Here is a 22536-nt window from a genome sequence, read left to right as displayed (position 1 = left end):
CCGCTCCCTTCATAGGCATCACCGCCGGGAGCGTCCGGCAGGGGCGACGCCAGGAGCGGTTCAGGGGAGGTCGTTATGGTTGAACGGTGAAATAGGGAGTGGTTTAACAAGTACTTAACGCGACGTTCTTGCAGTGTTGTAGCATGTTCCACAGCATGCTGAAAAGACAGGACGCGAAAGTTTCTAGAACCAGCGTTGTGGCCAAACGAGCCTGAGTGGGCTGGGCCCGTATTCACGTCGACATCTTACGATCAGTTTTCATCGTACGATCGATTTGGTATTCATGTTGACCATCTTAACTTTTTATCGTACGATCAGTCTGGATGTTTAGGATACTTCTAATTCACGTTGACAATCTTAAGATAATTCGGTATTCATGTCAAAAGTCCTAGGATTCATCCTACGATCCAACTTAAGATGTCGTAGCAGTTCCGAAGATTTGATTTTAGCAGCATATTCCGGGACGACATAGAAAATGGATCCTCCGTCAAATGATACAGCAAACGAAATATATTCAAACATTTATTAGTGAGCTATTCTTAACATTATAAAAGTACCACAGATTTAGTATGCTTTAAAGTTAATATGGAAATTATTTTACCATTAGGTATTATGGAAACTATATTATTATATTACAAATGATCATATGAAGAATAAATCGATAAAACATGCATTTTAACCCTCGCCGACACAGGGTTGATGCAACCCCCATAAGGTTTATCGGGAATAACTCGCGTAAAAAGCGGCCGATCGCGACGAAACTTTCAGTGCCCTCGCATTGATCAATTTTACACCTACCGTGAAAATTTCATGACCCTGACCCAAATGACCTTTGACCTGTGACTTTTTTTCCGAGACCATGTTTGGCCGGAATCGCGATTCGGCGTATGTCGGCTCGCATTAGCCGCGCGTTTGCAATCTTTTCGTGGTTTCAAACGTTCAAACATGTGATTTGATGTTGCTCCCATGCATTAGGGTGGGTGTCAAGATCACCTGAAGGTCAGGTCATTGACCGTTGGTGACCTCGGTTCACTTGTTCGAGTTTTACATGTTCCTAGGCTAGTTTTTGGAGCTGAATTCGAATTTAGCAACCATCTGAACATTAACGAAGTAGTTTTGGTGCCTTCGTAATATGTTACGAAGCTGTCAGAGGCGGATGACAGGTACTACTAATACCCGTCACGACCCCTACCGGTTGACCTGACCTGACCTGACCCGACCTGGTCTAAATGCTTAACCCGCGCATGACTGGGGGGGGGGGGGGCTCTACAGAGCCCCCCTCCCGTTTTTCAGCAATATTTTCTAAACCGTTTGACGGATCAACACGAAACTTGCGGTACCTTCAGAGGCATCAATTTGACACCTTGTGGTAAAATTTCAACTTTCTAGCTACTACAGTTTGGCCGGAAATGACGTCAGAGTGACGTCATGTCGGCCGATTTTCATGCAAAATACTGAATTACGGCAAACGCTCTCAAGAGCTCAGTTTTAGAGCTAGATCCATTTTCTTTGCATGAGTGAACTACAAATACACGTAGCTATCGAACTGCTATCTCGAATTTTCGAAATTTTGAAAATTTTGAAAAATATGTATTTACAATTACAGATTTTTCAAAAAGTTTTTGACTTTTCGCAAAAACCGGAATATATGTGGTAGAACACACACTGATGAACTACATTTGCAAGTTTTAGCCCAATGTCTTCAAAAATAGCCAAATTATTCGCATTATTGTCAAAATTTTACAATGTTATGTTTTTTTTCAAATCCATTTTTCAGTACGTTTTTGACGTCTTACAGCAATATAAATGGCACCATCGTGTTCTTGAGCTCAAACTGCATCTGATAGGCACCTTTTTGTTGAAAAATTTCATTCTTAAAAATTTGACCTTTTCTGACCTGAAAGTGACCTGACCTCCGGTAAATTCAGCTGCCAATGACCTCAAATGACACAGACGACACTATTTTCGAAATCTACGAGTAAAATGGACCATAAAACATGCGTCACGTGACCGATACATGATATACAATTTTCGTGACCTAGGATGACCTGGCCTTGACCTTAAAAATTCGAAGTAAAAGTTCGGTACCCTCAGGGTATCTAAGGCATCCGTCAAGGAGTGCGTAAACCAAAAATGAGCCTGATCGGACTGGCGGTCCGGCGGTCAGAGCCTAACTTGTGAACTAGCAAAAATGTCGATAATTTTTACTTTGACCTGATATTCGAAACTGCTATTCCAGTTCAAAACCCCATGTTAAAAGTGAGCTATTTCCTTTAATATTGTTCAATGAAATGTGGTAGATATTCATTTTTGCTCAATCTCCAGGTACCATGCAACACTACTTCTATGCCAGTTCATTAACTTTTTTGAAGGTGGGAGGGTCCTTTCAAGCACGAACCATCCTACTAGTCGGTCCCTAATGGTGCACCAAATTTGAGCGCATGTGCAATTTTGCGCGTGCGCACGTGCCAATTGCGTCACAATTGACTTTTGCTCGGCACCCTCCTAAGCGATTCCTAAAGGTGTACCAAATTTAAGCGCAATCGGCCCAGCCGTTCTCGAGATCCGGAAGCGGCCTCTTGCGCGTGCGCAAGTGCGAAGTGCGAACAGGGTCACAATTGACTTTTGCTCGACAACCTCCTGAGCGATTCCTAAAGGCGTACCAACTTTAAGCGCAATCGGCCTAGCCGTCCTCGAGACCCGGAAGCGGCCTGCTGCACGCGCGCACGTGCAACCGGAGTCACAAATGACATTTGCTCGGCACCCTCTTAAGCGGTTCCTAAAGGTGTACCAAATTTGGGCGCAATCGGCCTCGCCGTTTTCTATATATGGAAGCGGCCTCCTGCACGTGCGCACGTGCAAACGGGGTCCCAAACGACTTTTGCCCGGCACGCTACTAAGCGGTCCCTACCGGTGTGCCAATTTTGAGCGCAATTGGTCCAGCCGTTCCCGAGATCTAGGAGCGACCAGTGACCACTGCACGTGCGCACGTGCAGTAGTACCCCTAACGTGACACATGAAAATGCATTGCCCGATGAGTGCCTACCCACATGCCAAGTTTCAGCGCTATGAGCACGATAATTGCATAGTTATTGTAATTGACACAAACATGACATCTCTTTATTATGCACGTGGCACGTGCAGCCATGGTTGGTCACCCACATGCATCGAGAAAAGTCGTGTCCTCGGCAAAATGGATGAAAATACCCTACAAACATATTTCCTAGTAAATCGATCCTGTGCTTACACAGACATAATCCTCTCAAAAACGTACATTCAGCAGAACGACTTTGGGTTCTGAGTTGACACCCTTGGCTTCGCAAGAGCCACATGACACGGCGATCACCCAGGTGCATCAAGAGTAGTCAATTACGAGGTAGGAGGGATGGGGCTACCAAACAAAAAAGACCGCGGTTCAATCGGCCCAGCGGTGGCCGAGATAAAAGCTTCTCAAAAGCGTTATAGGGCGGGCCGGTCCGAGCTGTACCGCTCATACTGATATTTTCCCGTTACATTGAAAACTCTTTTCCGCGCTCGCTCGCAAGAAAAAAAATCATAAACAGCAATTTCAATACCTAAATATACAATTCATAAGCATAGGTGACGTCTTACGACAGCTCAGTGAGTAGTCGTATCTTCACAATACCTTCATCATTAAGGTCTTACGATCATCTTAAGATTCGACTTAAGATGTCCCGACGTGAATCGCACTTACGATCGATCGTACGACAAATGTCTACGACCAAAATTTTGATCGTAAGATAAATCTTAACTGTTTGCGATGCCAACGTGAATACCAAATCATCGTACGACAAAGAGCGATCGTAAGATAAATCTTACGAAAAATTCCGACGTGAATACGGGCCCAGGTTCGTGTGAGTGAGCGGCAGGTATGGTAAGCTGCAGTGAAGTCTACACCCGTTAGATGGGGTAAAATGAGGGGCTCAAATTTCGGGAGAAATATGGTGCTTTGTTGACAGGGGAATGTAAGAATTTCTAAGTGAATAAATCTACTGAAGGGTTTGGGTCCCAGTTGATAATATTACAATGCACTTTTTGCTAGAGACAATCGAAATTCAGCTGTACTAGCCACTATCGACCTGAAACTAACGATGGAAACTTCACTAGTACATGATATATTCTGAAAATTCGCCGGCTAAACCATCTCTGGTTTCCCTTCATAACGTACAAATCTTTCGCCTTTTACTAAAGATTTCCGTGGAGGGGAACACTCAAATGAGTTTTCGCCGAATTTCTTACGGCCACCACAATGGTGGCCTACTAATACAACATCAGATGGGTACGAATGGTCAATGAGCGATTCTACACCTTTTGTCAGTTTATTTCGGGGCGTAATCGTCCATTTTAGAACTAACGATATGTGTGTAGACATACTGCAATATTATGTACAAGAATCACATAATATGCACAGTGGCGCAGCCAGGATTTCGTTTCGGGGGGGTCATCGCCTCCAAAGCGGGCCCCCTAGTGTACGGGCCCCCCACCCATTTTTCAGAATCTCTCCATATTTCATACGCATTCTGCTGAGCGGGCCCCCTTTACCTGCACGATAACCCTGAGCGAGTTTGAATCAGAAAATTTGGATAGAACAATAGCTCGGTAGTTAATCACCCGGTGTTCAATTTTTACGCAAATTGACCACCACAGAAATATGTTACTATGACGTATGTATTCGTATCTTCCGAGGCCGAAATGTGCCCTTTCCGCAATATGCATAGCATATAATGCAATCAGAACTGTTGCCTGCTTCTGTCGGACAAGATTTAAGTAGTCCCATGTGCCTGTCCTAAGCCATATATTGGCTGCTGTAGTAGATTGTGCCTTTATTCTTCTTTATTACGTGAATTCGCTCACAAGAAGTTTTAACGGAGTTCTATAGCCTTGGTTTTAACCCTCGCATGGGGAGGGGTTGATGCACCCCCCCCCCTAATTTTTTTTCGCTAATAACTCGCGTAAAAAGCGGCTGATCGCGACGTAACTTTCAGTACCCTCGCGTTCATCAATTTTACACCTACCCTAGAAATCTCATGACCCTTACCCAAATGACCTTTGAGCTGTGACCTACTTTCCGAGACCATGTTTGGCCAGAATCGCGGTTCGGCATATGCCGGCTCGCATTAGCCGCGCGTTTGCAGTCCTTTCGTGGATTCCAGCGTTCAAACATGTGATTTGATGATGCTCCCATGCATAAGGGTGGATGTCAACGTCACCTGAAGGTCAGGTCAGGTCACTGACCTATGATGACTTCGGTACACTTTTTTCAAGTTAGGTATGCATGTTTCTAGGCTAGCTTTTTTGGAGCTGAATTCCAATTTAACAACCATTTGAACATTTAAGAAGTAGTTCTGGTGCCCTCGTAACATGTTACAAAGCTGTCAGAGGCGGTTGACACGTAGGTACTACGAATACCCGGCGGGACCACTACTGGTTGACCTGACATGACCTGACCCGACCTGGCCTATCTGCATAAAGACATCATCTGTGATCAAAACTGACATAATATTCGTGATCAGCACCCCGACAAAAAACCTATATCAGCCACATTTTACGACGTTCTAACAGGTCTTGATTTTCCCGACATTTGGGTCATTGACCTGACCTGGAAGGTCAACCAATGACCTAGGACCTTGGAATTGGGTATTATCGGCTTCCTCTCGTCACGGGCAACACGCTCGTTTTTTTTTCCGCGAAGCTCTAGCTCGATCATGGGCCAAACGCGAGGAAGGGGGTCGTACCCTCCCTCCCTTGTGCCGTCGAAGGACGCAAAATGGCCTGAGCCGGCGAGGGTTAACGTGCTCACATGGGTCATGTATTGCCTTGGGCCAGGTTTGAATTGTGGTGTGGTGATGTGGTGACTGGTGACGTAGATTCTGTCTGTCACCGTGGTCCCGGCATGGTGTTACTTATCCCGGGGTACCCCGGGTACAATTACCCTAGGTACAGGCCAGACCTTTGCACCTACGTTAGTGCGCTGAACTTTGCGCAACTTATAGAACAAGGATGGGGAACGTGCCTGTGAGGGGTCTCAGCTCGATCGGGCCGGTGGTGAGCACATGGCACGTGCTCAATAAGTGCAAATTCGCGTCATAGACTTTACAGGCTTGCAAAATTGGGCGAAAATGGCTAAATTTGACCGACACGGGTCCGGTCCCCGTGCAGTATCTCGGTAACCGTGGGTCCGATCGGCATGGGGAACAATGAGGATCGAACGGGCTATCGAATAGTGAGCGGTGCAGGGATGGCACGCGCCACGTGCACCCGTGAGGGCACTTATGCTTGAAAAATTGACGTTTCGGACGGATTTTGGACTTAATGCTATTTTCGGGTGACTGTCAGACGGAGCGGGTTCAAACAACGCCTGTTGGCAAGAAAAATGTACCGCCTCTCAAGGAAAATTTGTGAAAAGATAATTGATTAAAAACAATGTGGAACAAATCGCTGGAGAAAATGATATTTGTTCATGACTTACTTAATTACACGGCTTTTGCTGCATAACCTGATACGTTTGACAATTAAAAATGGCAACGTTGGAAAGAGCTTCAATTTTGTCCAAGATCCAATCATCGCTTTTGCGAGACGAGCAACAGTATTCTAAAAATATAAATTTTTCAAACCTCTACATGGCAATTCATCTATGGCTCTCATTTTTCAATGACCTACGTCAACCTATGCTATAAAATACACTTGACAAGTTCTATAGTAGACGTATGGTTATCAGACACGAGCACCTCGATGCGATGGATGTTTTTTTTCCAAACCAAAATGCTTAGCCGTCAAAAGACAACCGACCGAAATGTATACATGACCCACGGACACAAGACCAACCAAACGCCCACCGATCGAAAATATCCCTTATTCGCGTTGCGGAGCAAGCGGGTCACCCTAGCGGGCCCCATCCACCCGGAGGGCCCGGGCCCCATCCACAGGGGGCTGGTCCCCGTCCACACGAGGGCCCGGGCTCCGTCCACCCGGGGCTCCGGGCCCCGTCCACCCGGGGCTCCGGGGCCCGTCCATCAGAGGGCCCGGGCCCCGTCCACCCGAGGGCCCGGGCCCGGTCCACCCGAGGGCCCGGGCCCCGTCCACCCGAGGGCCCGGGCCCGGTCCACCCGAGGGCCCGGGCCCCGTCCTCCCGAGGACCCGGGCTCCGTGGCCCGTCCACCAGGGGCCCGGGTCCCGTTCTCCCAGGGACCCGGGCCCCGTTCTCCCGGGGGTCCGGGCCCCGACCCCATCCACCTGGGGCCCGGGCCCCGTCCACCCGAGGGTCCGGGCCCCGTTCTCCCGGGGGCCCGGGCTCCGTCCACCCGGGGCTCCGGGGCCCGTCCACCAGGGGCCCGGGCCCCGTTCTCCCGGGGCCCGGGTCCAATCCACCCGGGGCCCGGGCCCCGTCCACCCAGGGCCGGACCCCATCCACCCGGGGCCCGGGCCCCGTTCTCCCGGGGACCCGGCCCCATCCACCCGGGGGCCCGGGCCCCATTCACCCGAGGGCCCGGGCCCTATCCCCACGGGGGCCCGGGCCACGTCCACCTGGGCTCCGAGTCCGGGCCCCGTTCTCCCGGGGGTCCGGGCCCCGTCCACCCGGGGCCCGTACTCCCGGGGCCCGAACCCATCCACCGGGGGGCCCGGGCCCCGTCCACCCGGGGGTCCGGGCCCCATCCACCCGCAGTCTGGGCCCCGTCCACCCGGGGCCCGGGCCCGTTCTCCCGAGGGCCTGGGCCGCATCCACCGGGGGTCCGGGCCCCGTCCACCCGGGGCTCGGGGCCCGTTCTCCCGGGGGCCCGGGCTCCGTCCACCCGGGGCTCCGGGGCCCGTTCTCCCGGGGGCCCGGACCCATCCACCGGGGGCCTCAGGCCTACCCCTCACCCGTGGTGTCCCAGTGGGCACTTTTCGAAGCGGACCCGTCCGATTATGTAGATTAGGATCTCTCTCTCTCTCTCTCTCTCTCTCTCTCTCTCTCTCTCTCTCTCTCTCTCTCTCTCTCTCTCTCTCTCTCTCTCTCTCTATCTCTCTCTCTCTCTCTCTCTCTCTCTCTCTCTCTCTCTCTCTCTCTCTCTCTCTCTCTCTCTCTCTCTCTCTCTCTCTCTCTCTCTCTCCCTCTCTTTCTCGAGCGGGCCCCTGACAGAAATTTCGGGGGGGTCAGCTGACCCTCTGACCCCCCCCCTGGCTGCGCCACTGCTCGGCGCAGGTCAGGCAGTCGGCGATAAAGCATTCAATTTCGGCACAGCGGCAAAACGCTCCATTTTCAGCGATAGCGCAAGTAGAATCGGCTGCGCCAGCACAGGTTTAGAGGTAGCGCACGCTATTTAGCAACAGTAACAACCAAATTCGGCACTGTTCATTCAATTTCGGCGGGTAAACGGAAGCACCCAGGTGATTCATATTTTCAGGAACGCTTCTTGAGCATCAAATGAATCCTCACACAGCTTTGTGGCTTTGAGATATTCTCAGGGGGCGAAAAGCAGGCCATTGTTTGTTTAGCGTCACAGTACCTACCTAAGATCGTTTCGCTGTTTCCCGTTTCGAATTCTGATGTGAAAATTGATAAACTTTACTGAATTAGTACTATTTATCCTAAAAAGATAACATCTGTGGGCTGGTTTCTTTTTTATATTACAGTACCCGCTCCTGTCCGCACATGGCGGACGACGATCGACAAGGCAAACGCCAATCGTTGTTGGACTCGATGCAAGCCCCGATTCTCTTTCATTGAAGCACGTCTGTGCTGTTGTCACTGTGTGCCAAGTTTTTGCCCAAAACATGAACCCGTTTTATCAAAATCCCAGTTATTTTACTTCACTTTGAAAGCAACCCGTCACCTCGTCAATCAAACATAACACAATTAGCTCAGCCATACCAGAATAAGTCCTACCAATCGGTTATCGTTGCACTTCCAGTTCCTGTTATCATCTCCTATTAATCAACTGCCAACGTGAAATATCAAACATCTCTTACCTACTGCGTGCAGAAGGACACGAAAATAAATTAATCATTCCGTATCGTATCATCACGCCTCCCCTCACCCCAACCCACCCCCACGAACACCACCCTGCTGACCCAGAGGCTTAGCGCCAACATTCTAACCCGTCCCATGGACAAGACTCGTAGTTGCGGCAGGTGTATTTTTCTCCCCCCCCCCTCCCTGAGCATCTGACTGTCCATCCGGCACTCGGCGCATCCTTTCAGCAACCGCGCGACGACACCGGGCGACGGGCGTCTCTGGCGCATGGGCGGGGTCAAAGCTCAGTAGTCGCGTACCCTGTCGGCCTGGTTTTGTTCTCCGCCAGCTTCGTTTTAAGCAGGTGCCTATGCACTTATGTTATTTGTACTTCCTTGATAGAAATTAATAGGAACATTGTAATGTTTTGTTTAACCCACAGAAAGCACGAACATGAAATCATGCTCATCGCTGGCGATGGCGAAAGGAATATTCGGCCATAAACGGAGAGGGTGGAGGGCCGGAGGCATGCACTCAAGTCCAGGCAATGAGACAGTGGCAACAGTAAACACCTTGAAAAATGTTTGACTTAATAACAATGCTCCAACAAGCTAATTTTGTAAGCAAGAAGTCTCTGCTTGCTTCCAAATAGCCACCGAAATTAAATGAATATCGCCGAATTTGGTTGCTGCTGTTCTAAATATCGTGCGGCCGTCTCCAATCTCCAGCAGCATCGCCGAAATACAATGCGGACACGCCGAAACCGGGCGTCTTTTGCTGCTGCGCCGAAATTAAATGCTCTAATGCCGATCACCGCTATAAACGGCCGACATGCAATGCTATACTGATACATAGCTTTGCGGTATGTCTACAAAGAATCCGCTAGGTCTAAAATGGACGCGCACGTACCGAAATAAACTGACAAAAGGTGTAGTTGCTTGTATATTTCCAAAATATCTTGCGTCGTGAGTTTAACGTTGGCAGGATTAAGATGTTACGCGTTTTTCCAAACCCCACATCTGTTCTCCTGCGAATGTCCGATAAGCTGGATAGAAACTTTCAAAAACGGTAGGTAGACACTCGGTTTTTCTGAAGGCAGGTCAGGCAATGCCAGAAGAAGCTTACGGACACACATTTGATCAGGATCGGATGATTGCACGCTTTTTAAAATGGATCTTTCGTGCTTACCGGAAATTACTGAAGAACTAATGTGGGGTTTGGAAAAAACGCGTCGATATGCCAAAGGTTTTTGTTGTTACAGATACCTACATACAAACACACATGCTGGGCGGGCTTGCCCCAGCGGGGCACTCCCGTGACCCGTCCCACCCAAGATTCCTTTACTACCCGTCGCACCGGGACAATGGCACTGCGGCGCACAGTGGTCGGTAGTCCGCACAGGTAGTGTCCAAACTATCACAACTTTTAGGGCAAATTTGATGATCGTGATTATACTAAAACAATGTCTATTAACATATAGATACCCTGTGGGTTAGTAGCAACGATAAATGAAAACACAGGTTGTGTCTAAAGCGGCACTGCGTGTATATAGGCTGCTAGATCAGATGTATATATAGTTCATCTTGTGATCACCAGTTTCCACTGCACGTCTATGTAGACCTGAAGATCTTAGAAACCAACGAGAAAAAGACGATTCGCTCTAGTCCGCCTGCCTTCGGAATGCATGAAGCTCACAGATTATGAACTACTCCGGAAATAGAAAAACGAGAATCGCCTACGTAACAGCACATCCATAGGTCCCCGGACCGCATCGGATCTCCATCGGAATACATAAATACCTACATGAATCACGAACCCATCTGAATATGCCGATGTCTCTGACCTGTCCCTAAGCTTCGTGAACGAACGATTCCCTCTTCAAGTAACCGCTTGTCCACTTAATTCTCAACCCACTTTCGCACCTCACTTTTGAATGCTTAAAAAGGGTTGGAGCGCGAACGCAACCTACCCCGCTAACAAAAATTGTACTCCCGAGTTATCCACATTTGGGATAATCGCAGGGGTCAACCCAACCGAAGTGCAATGGAAGGGCCTCGCCCTGGGGGAACCGCCTTCATGATCACGGTATCCCCTGAGCCAGGTAAGTATGAGTTTCGCCGCCGAGTTTTCCGTATATATACCATTGTCACTGATGAGTACCTTTTTCCAAGTACACAAACATTGGGTAGCCTGAAGCTCATACAGGATACTATCAACGCAAGCTGCATTGGTATATTTTTCAAATATCCTGCCTTCTAATGGCCATGTGCATTATAGATTTGTCATAAGTCACTTAGCAAATTTCCGTAGAATAAGAGAGCATAGAATTTGGTACCCTACAACACGCCCTCTATGAGGCGTAACGGAAGCTAAGCTTCAGTGTAAGTCCTAGCCCAACAGCCTGAGAAATCCAGGATCCAAGATCATACGTCATAACACCACATGTAGGTCAAGTTAGCTCTCTAACTTTACCTTAATTATTGCAATTATCGACTTATTTGAAGCTACTTAAGTCAACAATAAGCACAAGCATGACTCCTTCAGATAGTATATCTACTAACAGCGAGCTCTAGCGGGCTACACCACCGCCATCTATAGGACGTTGGTGGGATATCGATTATGAGCAGCGACAGCGGATTAGCGAGCAACACCACTGCCACCTATCGGTGGTTTGTGAAACTCGCGACCTATCCAGAGAATCATATTGCACGGGTTTGTTTTGTTTGTTTTGTTGGGCTTGGGTTAGGCCTTGCCTTTTCGGTCGATTAAAACCATTGCAGAGCCGGGAGAATAATGGGAATTAGGGGGAGACATTGGTCTGGGCAAGCACCCTAGAATGGGAGCCGCCCGCATGCAATAAAGTTGCATATCCAGCCGGTACAGGGGTTGAGGCATGGAGTAGAAGGATTTGAATGTCCTGAGGATGGAAACGACGGAACGGTGGCATTTCATGAGTGTTTAGACTTCCCAGTTCCCTTTCGAAGTTTGGTCATCCGTTCCGTCGTTTCCAGAGGTGAAAAACCCTGCTACTCGCCTGCGTGCGTAGGCGACAGCCATAGGAATAAAAACAGACAGATGCGAGCATCTCAGTTGATGCATTTAAAGTAGAGTAACTAGGCCGTTTCCGCTACAATCAGAGCTGTCTTCCCATAGAAGACCACTATGGACCACGGCACAAAAATTTAACAGCGTCATCTCTTTGTAGACAGCTGGGGCTGAAAAATCCCGCCGGTGCGACAGCCGGTGCGTTGTGAAGCGCCATAGACAACGCAGGAAAAACGGCGACAGCGCGACAGCTCGTCCCCGCTCGTCGCCGGTTGAGCGGTGGCGGGGACCGGCGCGGCCTTGGCCGCCGACGGAGTAGGGAGGGACCGGGCGACTGGGACGGGGGACGTCACATCTGAGCCACAACTGGGGCGAGGTCCATGACCATCGGTCCTAGAAACTTGGTGGGAGCGTTGATAATTGGTCTTGACTATCTTGACTATATCTGTAAGAATCTTGGTCTTGACTACTGAAGCAAAGACAAGTGAATCAGTGACAACTGACTATCCTTTCGTGAGTTCTGATTGAACTGGATCAGGAAGCCAGGACGAGCTAGGAAGTCAATCAGACCTATAGGTAAGTTTAATGATAGTGATTTTTTTTTGTGTGTGTGTGTAACTATTGAAATATGGTGATGCGTTGTAATGCCCAGAGGCTGAAATTTGAAAGATCAGTTTATTTCTAACATTCTAGCCTCATATTCAAATTTACTTTTTAGGCCTCAAAGGTGATGAGAAAACGGCAAAAATGGTACCTACTGTTTCAAGATGACTTGTGAAAAATTGGCGACAGCTAGACATCGCGTAGGTGACACCTTTTGAGTTTTATTCACCTCTGGTCGTTTCCATTCAAATACATCACCTCCACGCCTCAATCTCTTGTTCCGGGATGGACGGGCATTTTTTCCCATGCGGAATTCGTGAAGCTCCCCTTGGATATCACGCCCGTAGCCGGGTGCGGTGTTAAGGGGCTGGGTGGCCGCCCAGACCAGTGCTCCTATTATCCCCACAAAAGACCCTAATTCCTATTATCCTCCCGGCTCCGCAATGGTCTCATAAGACCAAAAGAGCCTGAACTAACAAAACAAACAAACAAACGAGGTTTAGCAAGTAGCAACGTAAAATCGTTGATCTCAGCTTTCCTCTTCACCATGCAGTGTGGCTGCATTTCGAAATTGGGTAGGTACTTGCGTTGCACATTCTTTGCTTGGCTATTCTCAATCTTGGCCCTGGAGACCTGGAATATTCTGCGATCAAAAGCCCACTATTAGATCATATAAGCCAAAATTTAACTGGCTAAACATCTGTTGTTTCACTTAAACCAAAGATTTTCAAGGAGGGAAACGCTCAAATGAGACAGCACTGAGTACCTACACGTTTCAGTGCTTCAAACACCGTCAAAGTCAGTGTGTCAACTTTCAAAGAAACTAGATGGCCATGACTGCGCGATAACTGTACGTTTCGATAGATATTGTTGATGAGGGCTTATATATAAGTAGGGGTGAATTCGGCTATTACTTCATTAAACTGTATGGTACGCAATACGCATGTACGGCTTTTCGAGGAGCGCTGTAGAGTGTAGATCCGAATGTTGGGAATTTGAATTATTATTTATTTATGAAAAACGGCCGCCCGCCGACAAACGCAAACACCGCAAAAAAACGCGCAAAATGGACGCCCGAAACACCAAGGCAAACATCGCAAAAAAAAACTCAAGCGCACGACCGCCGCAAACCGCAAACAACACCGCAAATGCCGCAAAAAAATGAAAACTGCCCGCATCGCACGCACGACCGCCGCCAACCGCAAACGCCTCTAAAAATCGTGGTGAGATTAGGTAGTAGGTACGGTTAGTTTGTTTTAGGTGGAAATTTTAACTGCATGACACAGTATTGTTACTAAACGCGAGTTTCTCTATAGAATGATGTCTATATTATAGGAATTAACTAATGTCTGAACCGGGACAGATGAAAAATGTGACTGGGGGTGCACCCTCCCCCATCCCCAAGGGCGCACACAAGGGGGGGGGGCACACGGGCCCGTGCCCCCCCCCCCCCCATTCGAGTTGGGGGGCCCAACTCGAAGGAAGGGGCCCATTTGAGGCGGCCGAAGGCCGCCTCAAATGGGCCTCTAACTAATCCTTAGACCACCGAAGACCGTGTACAACGGGCCCTCAAATGGCCTTAAATGGCCCTCAGATGGTCTCAAAAGGCCCTCAGATGGCCTCGAAGCCCTCAGTTAGCGTCATAGGGCCCTCATCTGGTGTCAAAGGGCCCTTAGATGGTGTCAAAGGGCCCTCAGATGGCCTTAAGGAACCCTCAGATGACCTCAAAGGACTCTCAGATGGCCTTAAAGGGCCCTCAGATAGCCTCAAAGGGCCCTCAGCTAACGTCAAACGGACGTCAGAAGGCCTTAAAGGGTGTCAAAGGTCCCTGAGCTGGCGTCAGAGGGCCATGCCCTTGCGTCAAATGGCTCTCCGAAGGCTCTAAAGGGTCCTTAGCTGGTGACAGAGGGCCCCCAGCTGGTGCCAGATGGCCCCCAGCTGGCGCCAAATGGCCATCAGAAGGCCTCAAACGGTCCTCAGTTGGCGTCAAGCGACCCTCAAAAAGCCTCAAGGGGCCCTTAGAAGACCTCAAGGGGCCCTCAGAAGGCCTTAAAGAGCGTCAAAGGACCTTGAGCTAGCGTCAGAGGGCCCCCCAGCTAATGTCAGAGGGCCCTGAGCTAGCGTCAAACTTAAAGTGCCCTTAGCTGGTGTCAGAGGGCCCCAGTTGGTATCAGAGGGTCATCCATTGGCGTCTAATGGCCATCAGAAGGCCCAAAAAACGATCCACAGCTGGCGTCCAACGGTCCTCAGCTGACGTCAAGAGACCCTCAAAAGGCCTCAAAGGCCCCTCGACTGCTCAAAGGGCCCTTAGAAGGCCTCAATGGGAACTCAAGAGACGTTAAACGGCCCTCAAAAGGCTTGAAAGGGCCCTCTGCTGATGGCAAAGGGCTCGCACCTGAGTCAATAAGAGCCTTGTCAAAAAACGGACCTGAGAAACCTTGCCGGCCCTGGTTATCTGCGGGACTCCTACACTTACCTGAGTGGCCCCCGTTTACTGAGGGGCCCTGGTTATTGATGGGGTCCCTGGTTACTTAAGCAATTTGAATGTGCACGCATGCGTATATCTGGAAAAGTCTTTGATGTCGGTCAAAAGGAGCACTATTTTCGTGTTCAGGAGGTCAAGGAGCATCATTCCTGTGACTTTGAACGAAATCGGAGGGGTCCGGCAAGTTCACTTTAGGACGGGAAATCTGAATATCAGTTGTATTTGCCTCTTGGCTTTGCTTAATAGGTTTATCGACTGTTTTTCGCCCTTTGGTCTAACAATGCCTCTGGTGCTTAAGTATATTGTTATTGCAGTATGTATAGCTAATGTCCTTCATAAATACGAAGCTGTCACGTGTAAAACGACTCCAAAAAGTGAGAAAAATTGCATGACCTTGAACGACCTTGAACTTTAGAGACTTCTCCTGAGAAAACTATGCGACCGCGTTTGATGCAAATTAGTTTTTTGGTAAGAACTACTGAGTCTTAATCATTTCTGAAATTTTCTTGAAATTTGATGAGGTCCGATTTTTCCGGGAAGTTTACTAACCAGAATATTCTACTAGTAAAACAAACGTGAATAACTTGGAAAATACTTAATGTCGGTAAATAAAAAGATGATTTTTGCACTTAGGAGCTCATTGTCTATCTGCTGTGCAATTTTCAGCCAAATCGAAGGGGTCCGCGAATGTGCACGCGAATCTGAATGTGAATATGATGCAACTATATGCACGTCACGGTGCCCACCTGGCCCAGGCGGTCCCGGCGGCGGCCGGCCGACTGCCGCTCCCTTCATAGGCGTCACCGCCGGGAGCGTCCGGCAGGGGCGACGCCAGGAGCGGTTCAGGGGAGGTCGTTATGGTTGAACGGTGAAATAGGGAGTGGTTAACAAATACTTAACGCGACGTTCTTGCAGTGTTGTAGCATGTTCCAGAGCATGCTGAAAAGACAGGACGCGAAAGTTCCTAGAACCAGCGTTTTGGCCATACGAGCCTGAGTGGGCAGGTTCGCGCGAGCGGCAGGTATGGTAAGCTGTAGTGAAGCCTACACTCGGTAGATGGGGTAAAATGAGGGGCTCAAATTTCGGGAGAAATATGGTGCTTTGTTGACAGGGGAATGTAAGAATTTCTAAGTGAATAGATCTACTGAAGGGTTTGGGTCCCATTTGATAATATTACAATGTACTTTTTGCTACAGACAATAGAAATTCAGCTGTACTAGCCACTATCGACCTGAAACTAACGATGGAAACATCACTAGTACATGATATATTCTGAAAATTCGCCGGCTGAACCATCTCTGGGTTCCCTTCAAAACGTACAAATCTTTCGCCTTTTACTAAAGATTTCCGTGGAGGGGAACACTCAAATGAGTTTTCGCCGAATTTCTTACGGCCACCGCAATGGTGGCCTACTAATACAATTTCAGATGGGTACGAATGGTCAGTGAGTGATTGTAGTTACTTCAAAATATCTTGCGTCGTGAGTTTAACGTTGCCAGGATTAAGGTGTTACGCGTTTTTCCAAACCCCACATCTGTTCTCCTGCGAGTGTCCGATAAGCTGGATAGAAACTTTCAAAAACGGTAGGTTGTAGACACTCCGTTTTTCTGAAGGCAGGCCAGGTCAATCAGTGTCTTGGCAGGTTAGGCAATGCCAGAAAAAGCTTACGGACACACATTTGATCAGGATCGGATGATTGCACGCTTTTTAAAATGGATCTTTCGTGCTTCCCGGAAATTACTGAAGAACTGATGTGGGGTTTGGAAAAAACGCGTCGATATGCCAAAGGTTTTTGTTGTTACAGATACCTACATACAAACACACATGTTGGGCGGGCTTGCCCCAGCGGGGCACTCCCGTGACCCGTCCCACCCAAGATTCCTTTACTACCCGTCACACCGGAACAATGGAACTGCGGCGCAAAGTGGTCGGTAGTCCGCACAGGTAGTGTCCAAACTATCACAACTTTTAGGGCAAATTTGATGATCGTGATTATACTAAAACAATGTCTATTAACATATAGATACCCTGTGGGTTAGTAGCAACGATAAATGAAAACACACTAACACAGGTTGTGTCTAAAGCGGCACTGCGTGTATATAGGCCGCTAGATAAGATGTATAGTTCATCTCGTGATCATCAGTTTCCACTGTCTATATAGACCTGAAGATCTTAGAAACCAACGAGAAAAAGAAGACGATTCGCTCTAGTCCGCCTGCCTTCGGAATGCAGAAAGTTCACATCGATTATGAACTACTCCGGAAATAGAAAAACGAGAATCGCCTACGGAACAGCACATCCATAGGTCCCCGGACTGCATCGGATCTCCATCGGAATACATAAATACCTACATGAATCACGAACCCATCTGAATATGCCGATGTCTCTGACCTGTCACCTTCGTGAACGAACGATTCCCTCATCAAGCAACCGATTGTCAACTCAATTCTTAACCCACTTTCTCACCTCACTTTTAAATGCTTAAAAAGGGTTGGAGCGCGAACGCAACCTACCCCGCTAACAAAAATTGTACTCCCGAGTTATCCACATTTGGGATAATCGCAGGGGTCAACCCAACCGAAGTGCAATGGAAGGGCCTCGCCCTGGGGGAACCGCCTTCATGATCACGGTATCCCCTGAGCCAGGTAAGTATGAGTTTCGCCGCCGAGTTTTCCGTATATATCCCATTGTCACTGATGAGTAGCTTTTTCCAAGTAGACAAGCATTGGGTAGCCTGAAGCTCATACAGGATACTATCAGCGCAAGCTGCATTGGTATATTTTTCAAATATCTTGCCTTCTAATGGCCTTTTGCATTATAAATTTGTGATAAGTCACTAAGCAAATTTTCGTAGAAGAGAGTAGAGAATTTGGTACTCTACACCACGCCCTCTATGAGGCGTAACGGAAGCTAAGCTTCTGTGTAAGTCCGAGGCCAACAACCTGAGAAATCCAGGATCCAAGATCATAAGTTCTAACACCACATATAGGTCCAGTTAGCTCTCTAACTTTACCTTAATTATTGCAATTATCGACTTATTTAAAGCTACAAAAGTCAACAATCCTCACAAGCATGACTCCTTCAGATAGTATATCTACTAGCAGCGAGCTCTAGCGGGCTACACCACCGCCATCTATAGGCCGCTGGTGGGGTATCGATTGGCAGCGGATTAGCGAGCAACACCACTGCCACCTAGTGCTGGTTTGCGAAACTCGCCACCTATCCAGAGAATCATATTGCACGAGTTTGTTTTGTTTGTTTTGTTGGGCTTGGGAGTTGGGTTAGGCCTTTTCGGTCCATTAAGACCATTGCAGAGCCGGGAGGATAATGGGAATTAGGGGGAGACATTGGTCTGGGCAAGCACCCTAGTGAGTCACCGGGGCTGAGGCCTGAGCCCATCAAATTAGACAGGCCGACCAGCCCCTGCCCCCAATGTATGTTTTCATTGCACCCGGCCACGGCTGTGCTCCCTTAGAGCTGCCTGCTGCGGTGCGCTCCAATGGGAGCCACCCGCAATCCGCATGCAATAAAGTTGCATACCCAGCCCGGTACAGGGGTTGAGGCGTGGAGAAAGGATCTGAATGTCCTGAGGATGGAAACGACGAAACAGGTGGTATTACATGAGTGTTTAGACTTCCCTTTCGAAGTTTGGTCATCCGTTCCGTCGTTTCTATCCTCAGGATAGTCAAATCCATCGCCTCCACGCCTCAATCTCTTGCTCCAGGATGGACGGGCATTTTTCCCATGCGGAATTCGGGAAGCTCCCCTTGGATGTCACGCCCGTAGCCGGGTGCGGTGTTAAGGGGCTGGGTGGCCGCCCAGACCAGTGCTCCTATTATCCCCACAAAAGACCCTAATTCCTATTATCCTCCCGGCTCCGCAATGGTCTCATAAGACCAAAAGAGCCTAAACTAACAAAACAAACAAACAAACGAGGTTTAGCAAGTAGCAACGTAAAATCGTTGATCTCAGCTTTCCTCTTCACCATGCAGTGTGGCTGTATTTCGAAGTTGGGTACTCACGTTGCACATTCTTTGCTTGGCTATTCTTAATCTTGGCCTTGGAGACCTGTAAGATTCTGACAATCAAAAGCCCACTATTAGATCACATAAGCCAAAATTTAACTGGCTAAACATCTGTTGTTTTACTTAAACCAAAGATTTTCTAGGAGTGAAACGCTCAAATGAGACAGCAATGAGTACACGTTTCAGTGCTTCAAGCACCGTTAAAGTCAATGTGTCAAATTTCATAAGAAACTAGATGGCCATGATTGTTCGATAACTGTACCTACCAGGGGCGTCGCCACGGAATTTTGAGTGGGGGGGGGGGGCGGGTTTCTAGTCTTCACCCGATGGGTAGGGGTGTTTTTTTTTTGCCACACTTCCCAGTTCCCAGTTTTGTGCGTGCGTGTGCGTGCGTATGTGTGTGTGTACGTGTGTAACAAATCGGCGCGCAGCGCCGCCAAATTTGGTATAACCTATTAGGTAGGTATGCCTACCTACATCACTTGCGTAAAAATTATCACTGGTCACTTAAGGTCAGGTCGCCATGTCAAGTTCAGTTATACGGTATACCTCTATAAAAACTTTCCCCTCTCGCCATTCTTGTAGCTTTTCTCCCATAACTTCGAAATTTGGTACACTGTATAGGTACCTAATGTATGGGGTTATACGTGTCAGCAATTCATGATTCTAACTGAGGATTTACATCTATGATCTGAAGACAGGTCAAATACGTGACCTCATCATTAGAAAATAATGAGAAATTAGAAAAAGCACGGATGCCTCCTGCTTTGAAAAAGTTCGTCAGAAACGCAAAATATCTTTGGAGCCATGACAAATCAGCTTATCATTGCCAGGGACAGGGTGCAACTTATGGCGAGTGATGACTCGAATGGTCATTAGTGGAAATGTCCATCGATGGCCACCAGCATTTTTTTTCTACAACTTTTGACGAAGACGCGGTAGAGCGATGACAGCACCTGGAAGGTGTTCACTGTTCAGCTCAACAACACGGATCCATTCATATGCAGCAGGAGGTCCTTTTTCGATCAGGACATAACGTTGACCTGAGGTCGTTTTAACGTTAATTCTGAATGGTCAAATTTTAACTCATGTGACGCGTCTCAAAGAGATCAAGACGGTGGTGACAAGACAACATATGTACATACCATACAAATTCACGGAATCGAAAGTTATTGCAAAGCAGATGTTGCGGCAGAATCTGTCCAGTTAGCTGTTTGCCTTCTTATGGGCCAAACATAGACCTGAGATGAAATCTAACGCGAAGCTAGCGAAAGAGCGTTAAAAGAGCTATCGAATAGTTTTCTGCTTCACTGTAGCCCTTCTATTGGTGGTTTCCCAGTCGCTAACGTATAACGTATACTAAACTAACGCTGAGGCATGCTTTCGACCCCTGATCGATCTACAGGTTTGCGGAAAAAAGAGCATGCTGCCCGTGACGAAAGAAAGCCGATGATACCCATTTACAAGTTTTCGGGTCATCTCAGGACTCAGGTCATCGCCAATAAGTAGAGAAACTCGGGACCTGCTAGAAGTTAACGAATGTAAGTTGTGATGGTTTTTCGAGGTTCTGATTACGAATGTTATCTTAGTTTTGAACGAAGATGATGACTCCATGCATTTGGGGTAGATCAGGTCAGGTCAGATCGACCAGTACCTAATAGTGGATGACCACCACCGATTGCTTCCTAGCATGTTATATGAATAAGCAACACAACTACTTCTTAAATGTTCAGATGGGCGCTAAGTTCAAAATCAGCTCCAAAAACTACCCTATCAATTAAAAGCATGTTATGAAAAAGTGAACTAAGGTCATCTTTATTTGAATCAGTGATATCGATTTATTTTAAGTAGGTGATTAACTCGAGCGCACCGGAAATTTTGTTGCAATCGGCTCCTTTTTGCGCGACTTCTTTGCGAAAGCCCGAGACGGTTCCATCTGACTCCCTTTCCCCTACATGTGCACTGTACAGCTAGTTGTGACGGTAGCCATGGGGCTGAGGCTAGTTTGTAGTTTTGTAGTTAGGTACTGATCCGACGAATCGACTGCGACCATTTTTTTAAAACGATCAGACGAACGCTCGGGGCAGTTTTGGCGCGTCCAATCCTTTGAGGGATAAAAAGGTACTAGGATGGGGCTACTTAAAAACATTGTTGTGCTGGTGTTCCCCGCCCGCAGCTAATTGACCTTTAGGTAATTGGCTAATTGGCTTTAGGGAGCTCTTGAAACGATTTTGAATCTGATGTATTTGTTGGTGTTGCTGACGCCTGCTTCACTGACATAAAAGCTAAAAAAGCATACTCAGCATCGCAAAAAGTGGGGGGGGGGGGTCGACACCCCCAGTTTTCAAGAGTGGGGGGGTCACGACCCCCCCGACCCCCCCGTCGGCGACGCCCCTGGTACCTACGTTTCGATAGATATTGTTGATGAGGCCATTAGTTTGGTTATCAAAACTTGAATGCTTATATAAGTAGGGTTGAATTGGGTTGTTACTTCATTAAACTGTATATGGTACGCATGTACGGCTTTTCGAGGAGCGCTGTAGATCCGAAGGTTGGGACTTTGAATTATTTAAGAAAAACGGCCGCCCGCCGACAAACGCAAACACCGCAAAAAAAACGCGCAAAATGGACGCCCGAAACACCAACGCAAACATCGCAAAAATAAAAAAACAACTCAAACGCACGACCGCCGCAAACCGCAAACACCGCAAACGCCGCAAGAAAAAAGAAAACTGCCCGCATCGCACGCACGACCGCCGCCAACCACAAACGCCTCCAAAAATCGTGGTGAGATTACGGTTAGTTAGTTTTAGGTGGAAATTGTTGGTCAGGTTAACTGGATGACACAGTATTGTTACTAAACGCGAGTTTCTCTATAGTCAATGATGTCTATATAATAGGCATTAACTAATGTCTGAACCGGGACAGATGAAAAATGTGACCGGGGGTGCACCCTCCCCCATCCCCCACCTACCCCGTCCACCGCATTGGCGCCGTGGCCGTCCATAACCAAAAAATGTTAAGTTTTGGGCTTTGGCAATAACCAAAATATTTAATGTAAAGTAACGATAATTATTTTTAATTTCCAGCATAGGTGCATTCCGCGGTAATCCTACCAAAACCATAGGCGGCGGAACGGGGAGGGCACCGGGGCACCGTGCCCCCCTTTGATTTTGGCATTTTAACATTAGCCCTATGGGCGTTGCATGGAAAGAATGGGACCAAAAGTCGGCAGTGCCCCCCCCCCCCCTTAATTGAAGGTGTTCCGCCACTACTGACCAAAACCCTACGGCAACTCGCCGCATTGATAAGGACAAGGTAATGCTGTGCTTTATGACAATCGTACAGAAAAACAAATGTAAAAAAGTAGATGGCTGTACTCACCAAAGAAGAAAACGGCGCTGACCCTCTCAAATCGATCGTGC

The 22536-nt window shown here is 48.1% G+C and overlaps 4 non-coding genes across 4 annotated transcripts; 2 read left to right on the top strand and 2 right to left on the bottom strand.

The window, feature by feature from the left end:
* The first annotated feature begins 4162 nt into the window (after positions 1 to 4162).
* On the top strand, positions 4163 to 4280 carry LOC122365434. The gene has a single exon (XR_006253744.1). It is a non-coding gene; the product is annotated as a U5 spliceosomal RNA (small nuclear RNA).
* A 6615-nt stretch (positions 4281 to 10895) lies between these two features.
* On the bottom strand, positions 10896 to 11062 carry LOC122365435. Its single transcript, XR_006253745.1, has one exon. It is a non-coding gene; the product is annotated as a U1 spliceosomal RNA (small nuclear RNA).
* A 5317-nt stretch (positions 11063 to 16379) lies between these two features.
* On the top strand, positions 16380 to 16497 carry LOC122365439. Its single transcript, XR_006253749.1, has one exon. It is a non-coding gene; the product is annotated as a U5 spliceosomal RNA (small nuclear RNA).
* Positions 16498 to 17572: 1075 nt separating this feature from the next.
* Positions 17573 to 17739, bottom strand: LOC122365424. The gene has a single exon (XR_006253734.1). It is a non-coding gene; the product is annotated as a U1 spliceosomal RNA (small nuclear RNA).
* Positions 17740 to 22536: the final 4797 nt, after the last annotated feature.

Source organism: Amphibalanus amphitrite, unplaced genomic scaffold (assembly GCF_019059575.1).
Source record: "Amphibalanus amphitrite isolate SeventyFive unplaced genomic scaffold, NRLGWU_Aamphi_draft 000739F_arrow, whole genome shotgun sequence".
NCBI lineage: Eukaryota > Metazoa > Arthropoda > Thecostraca > Balanomorpha > Balanidae > Amphibalanus > Amphibalanus amphitrite.
Note: the sequence above shows the minus strand (reverse complement) of the source record. Positions and strands in the feature narration are given on the sequence as shown.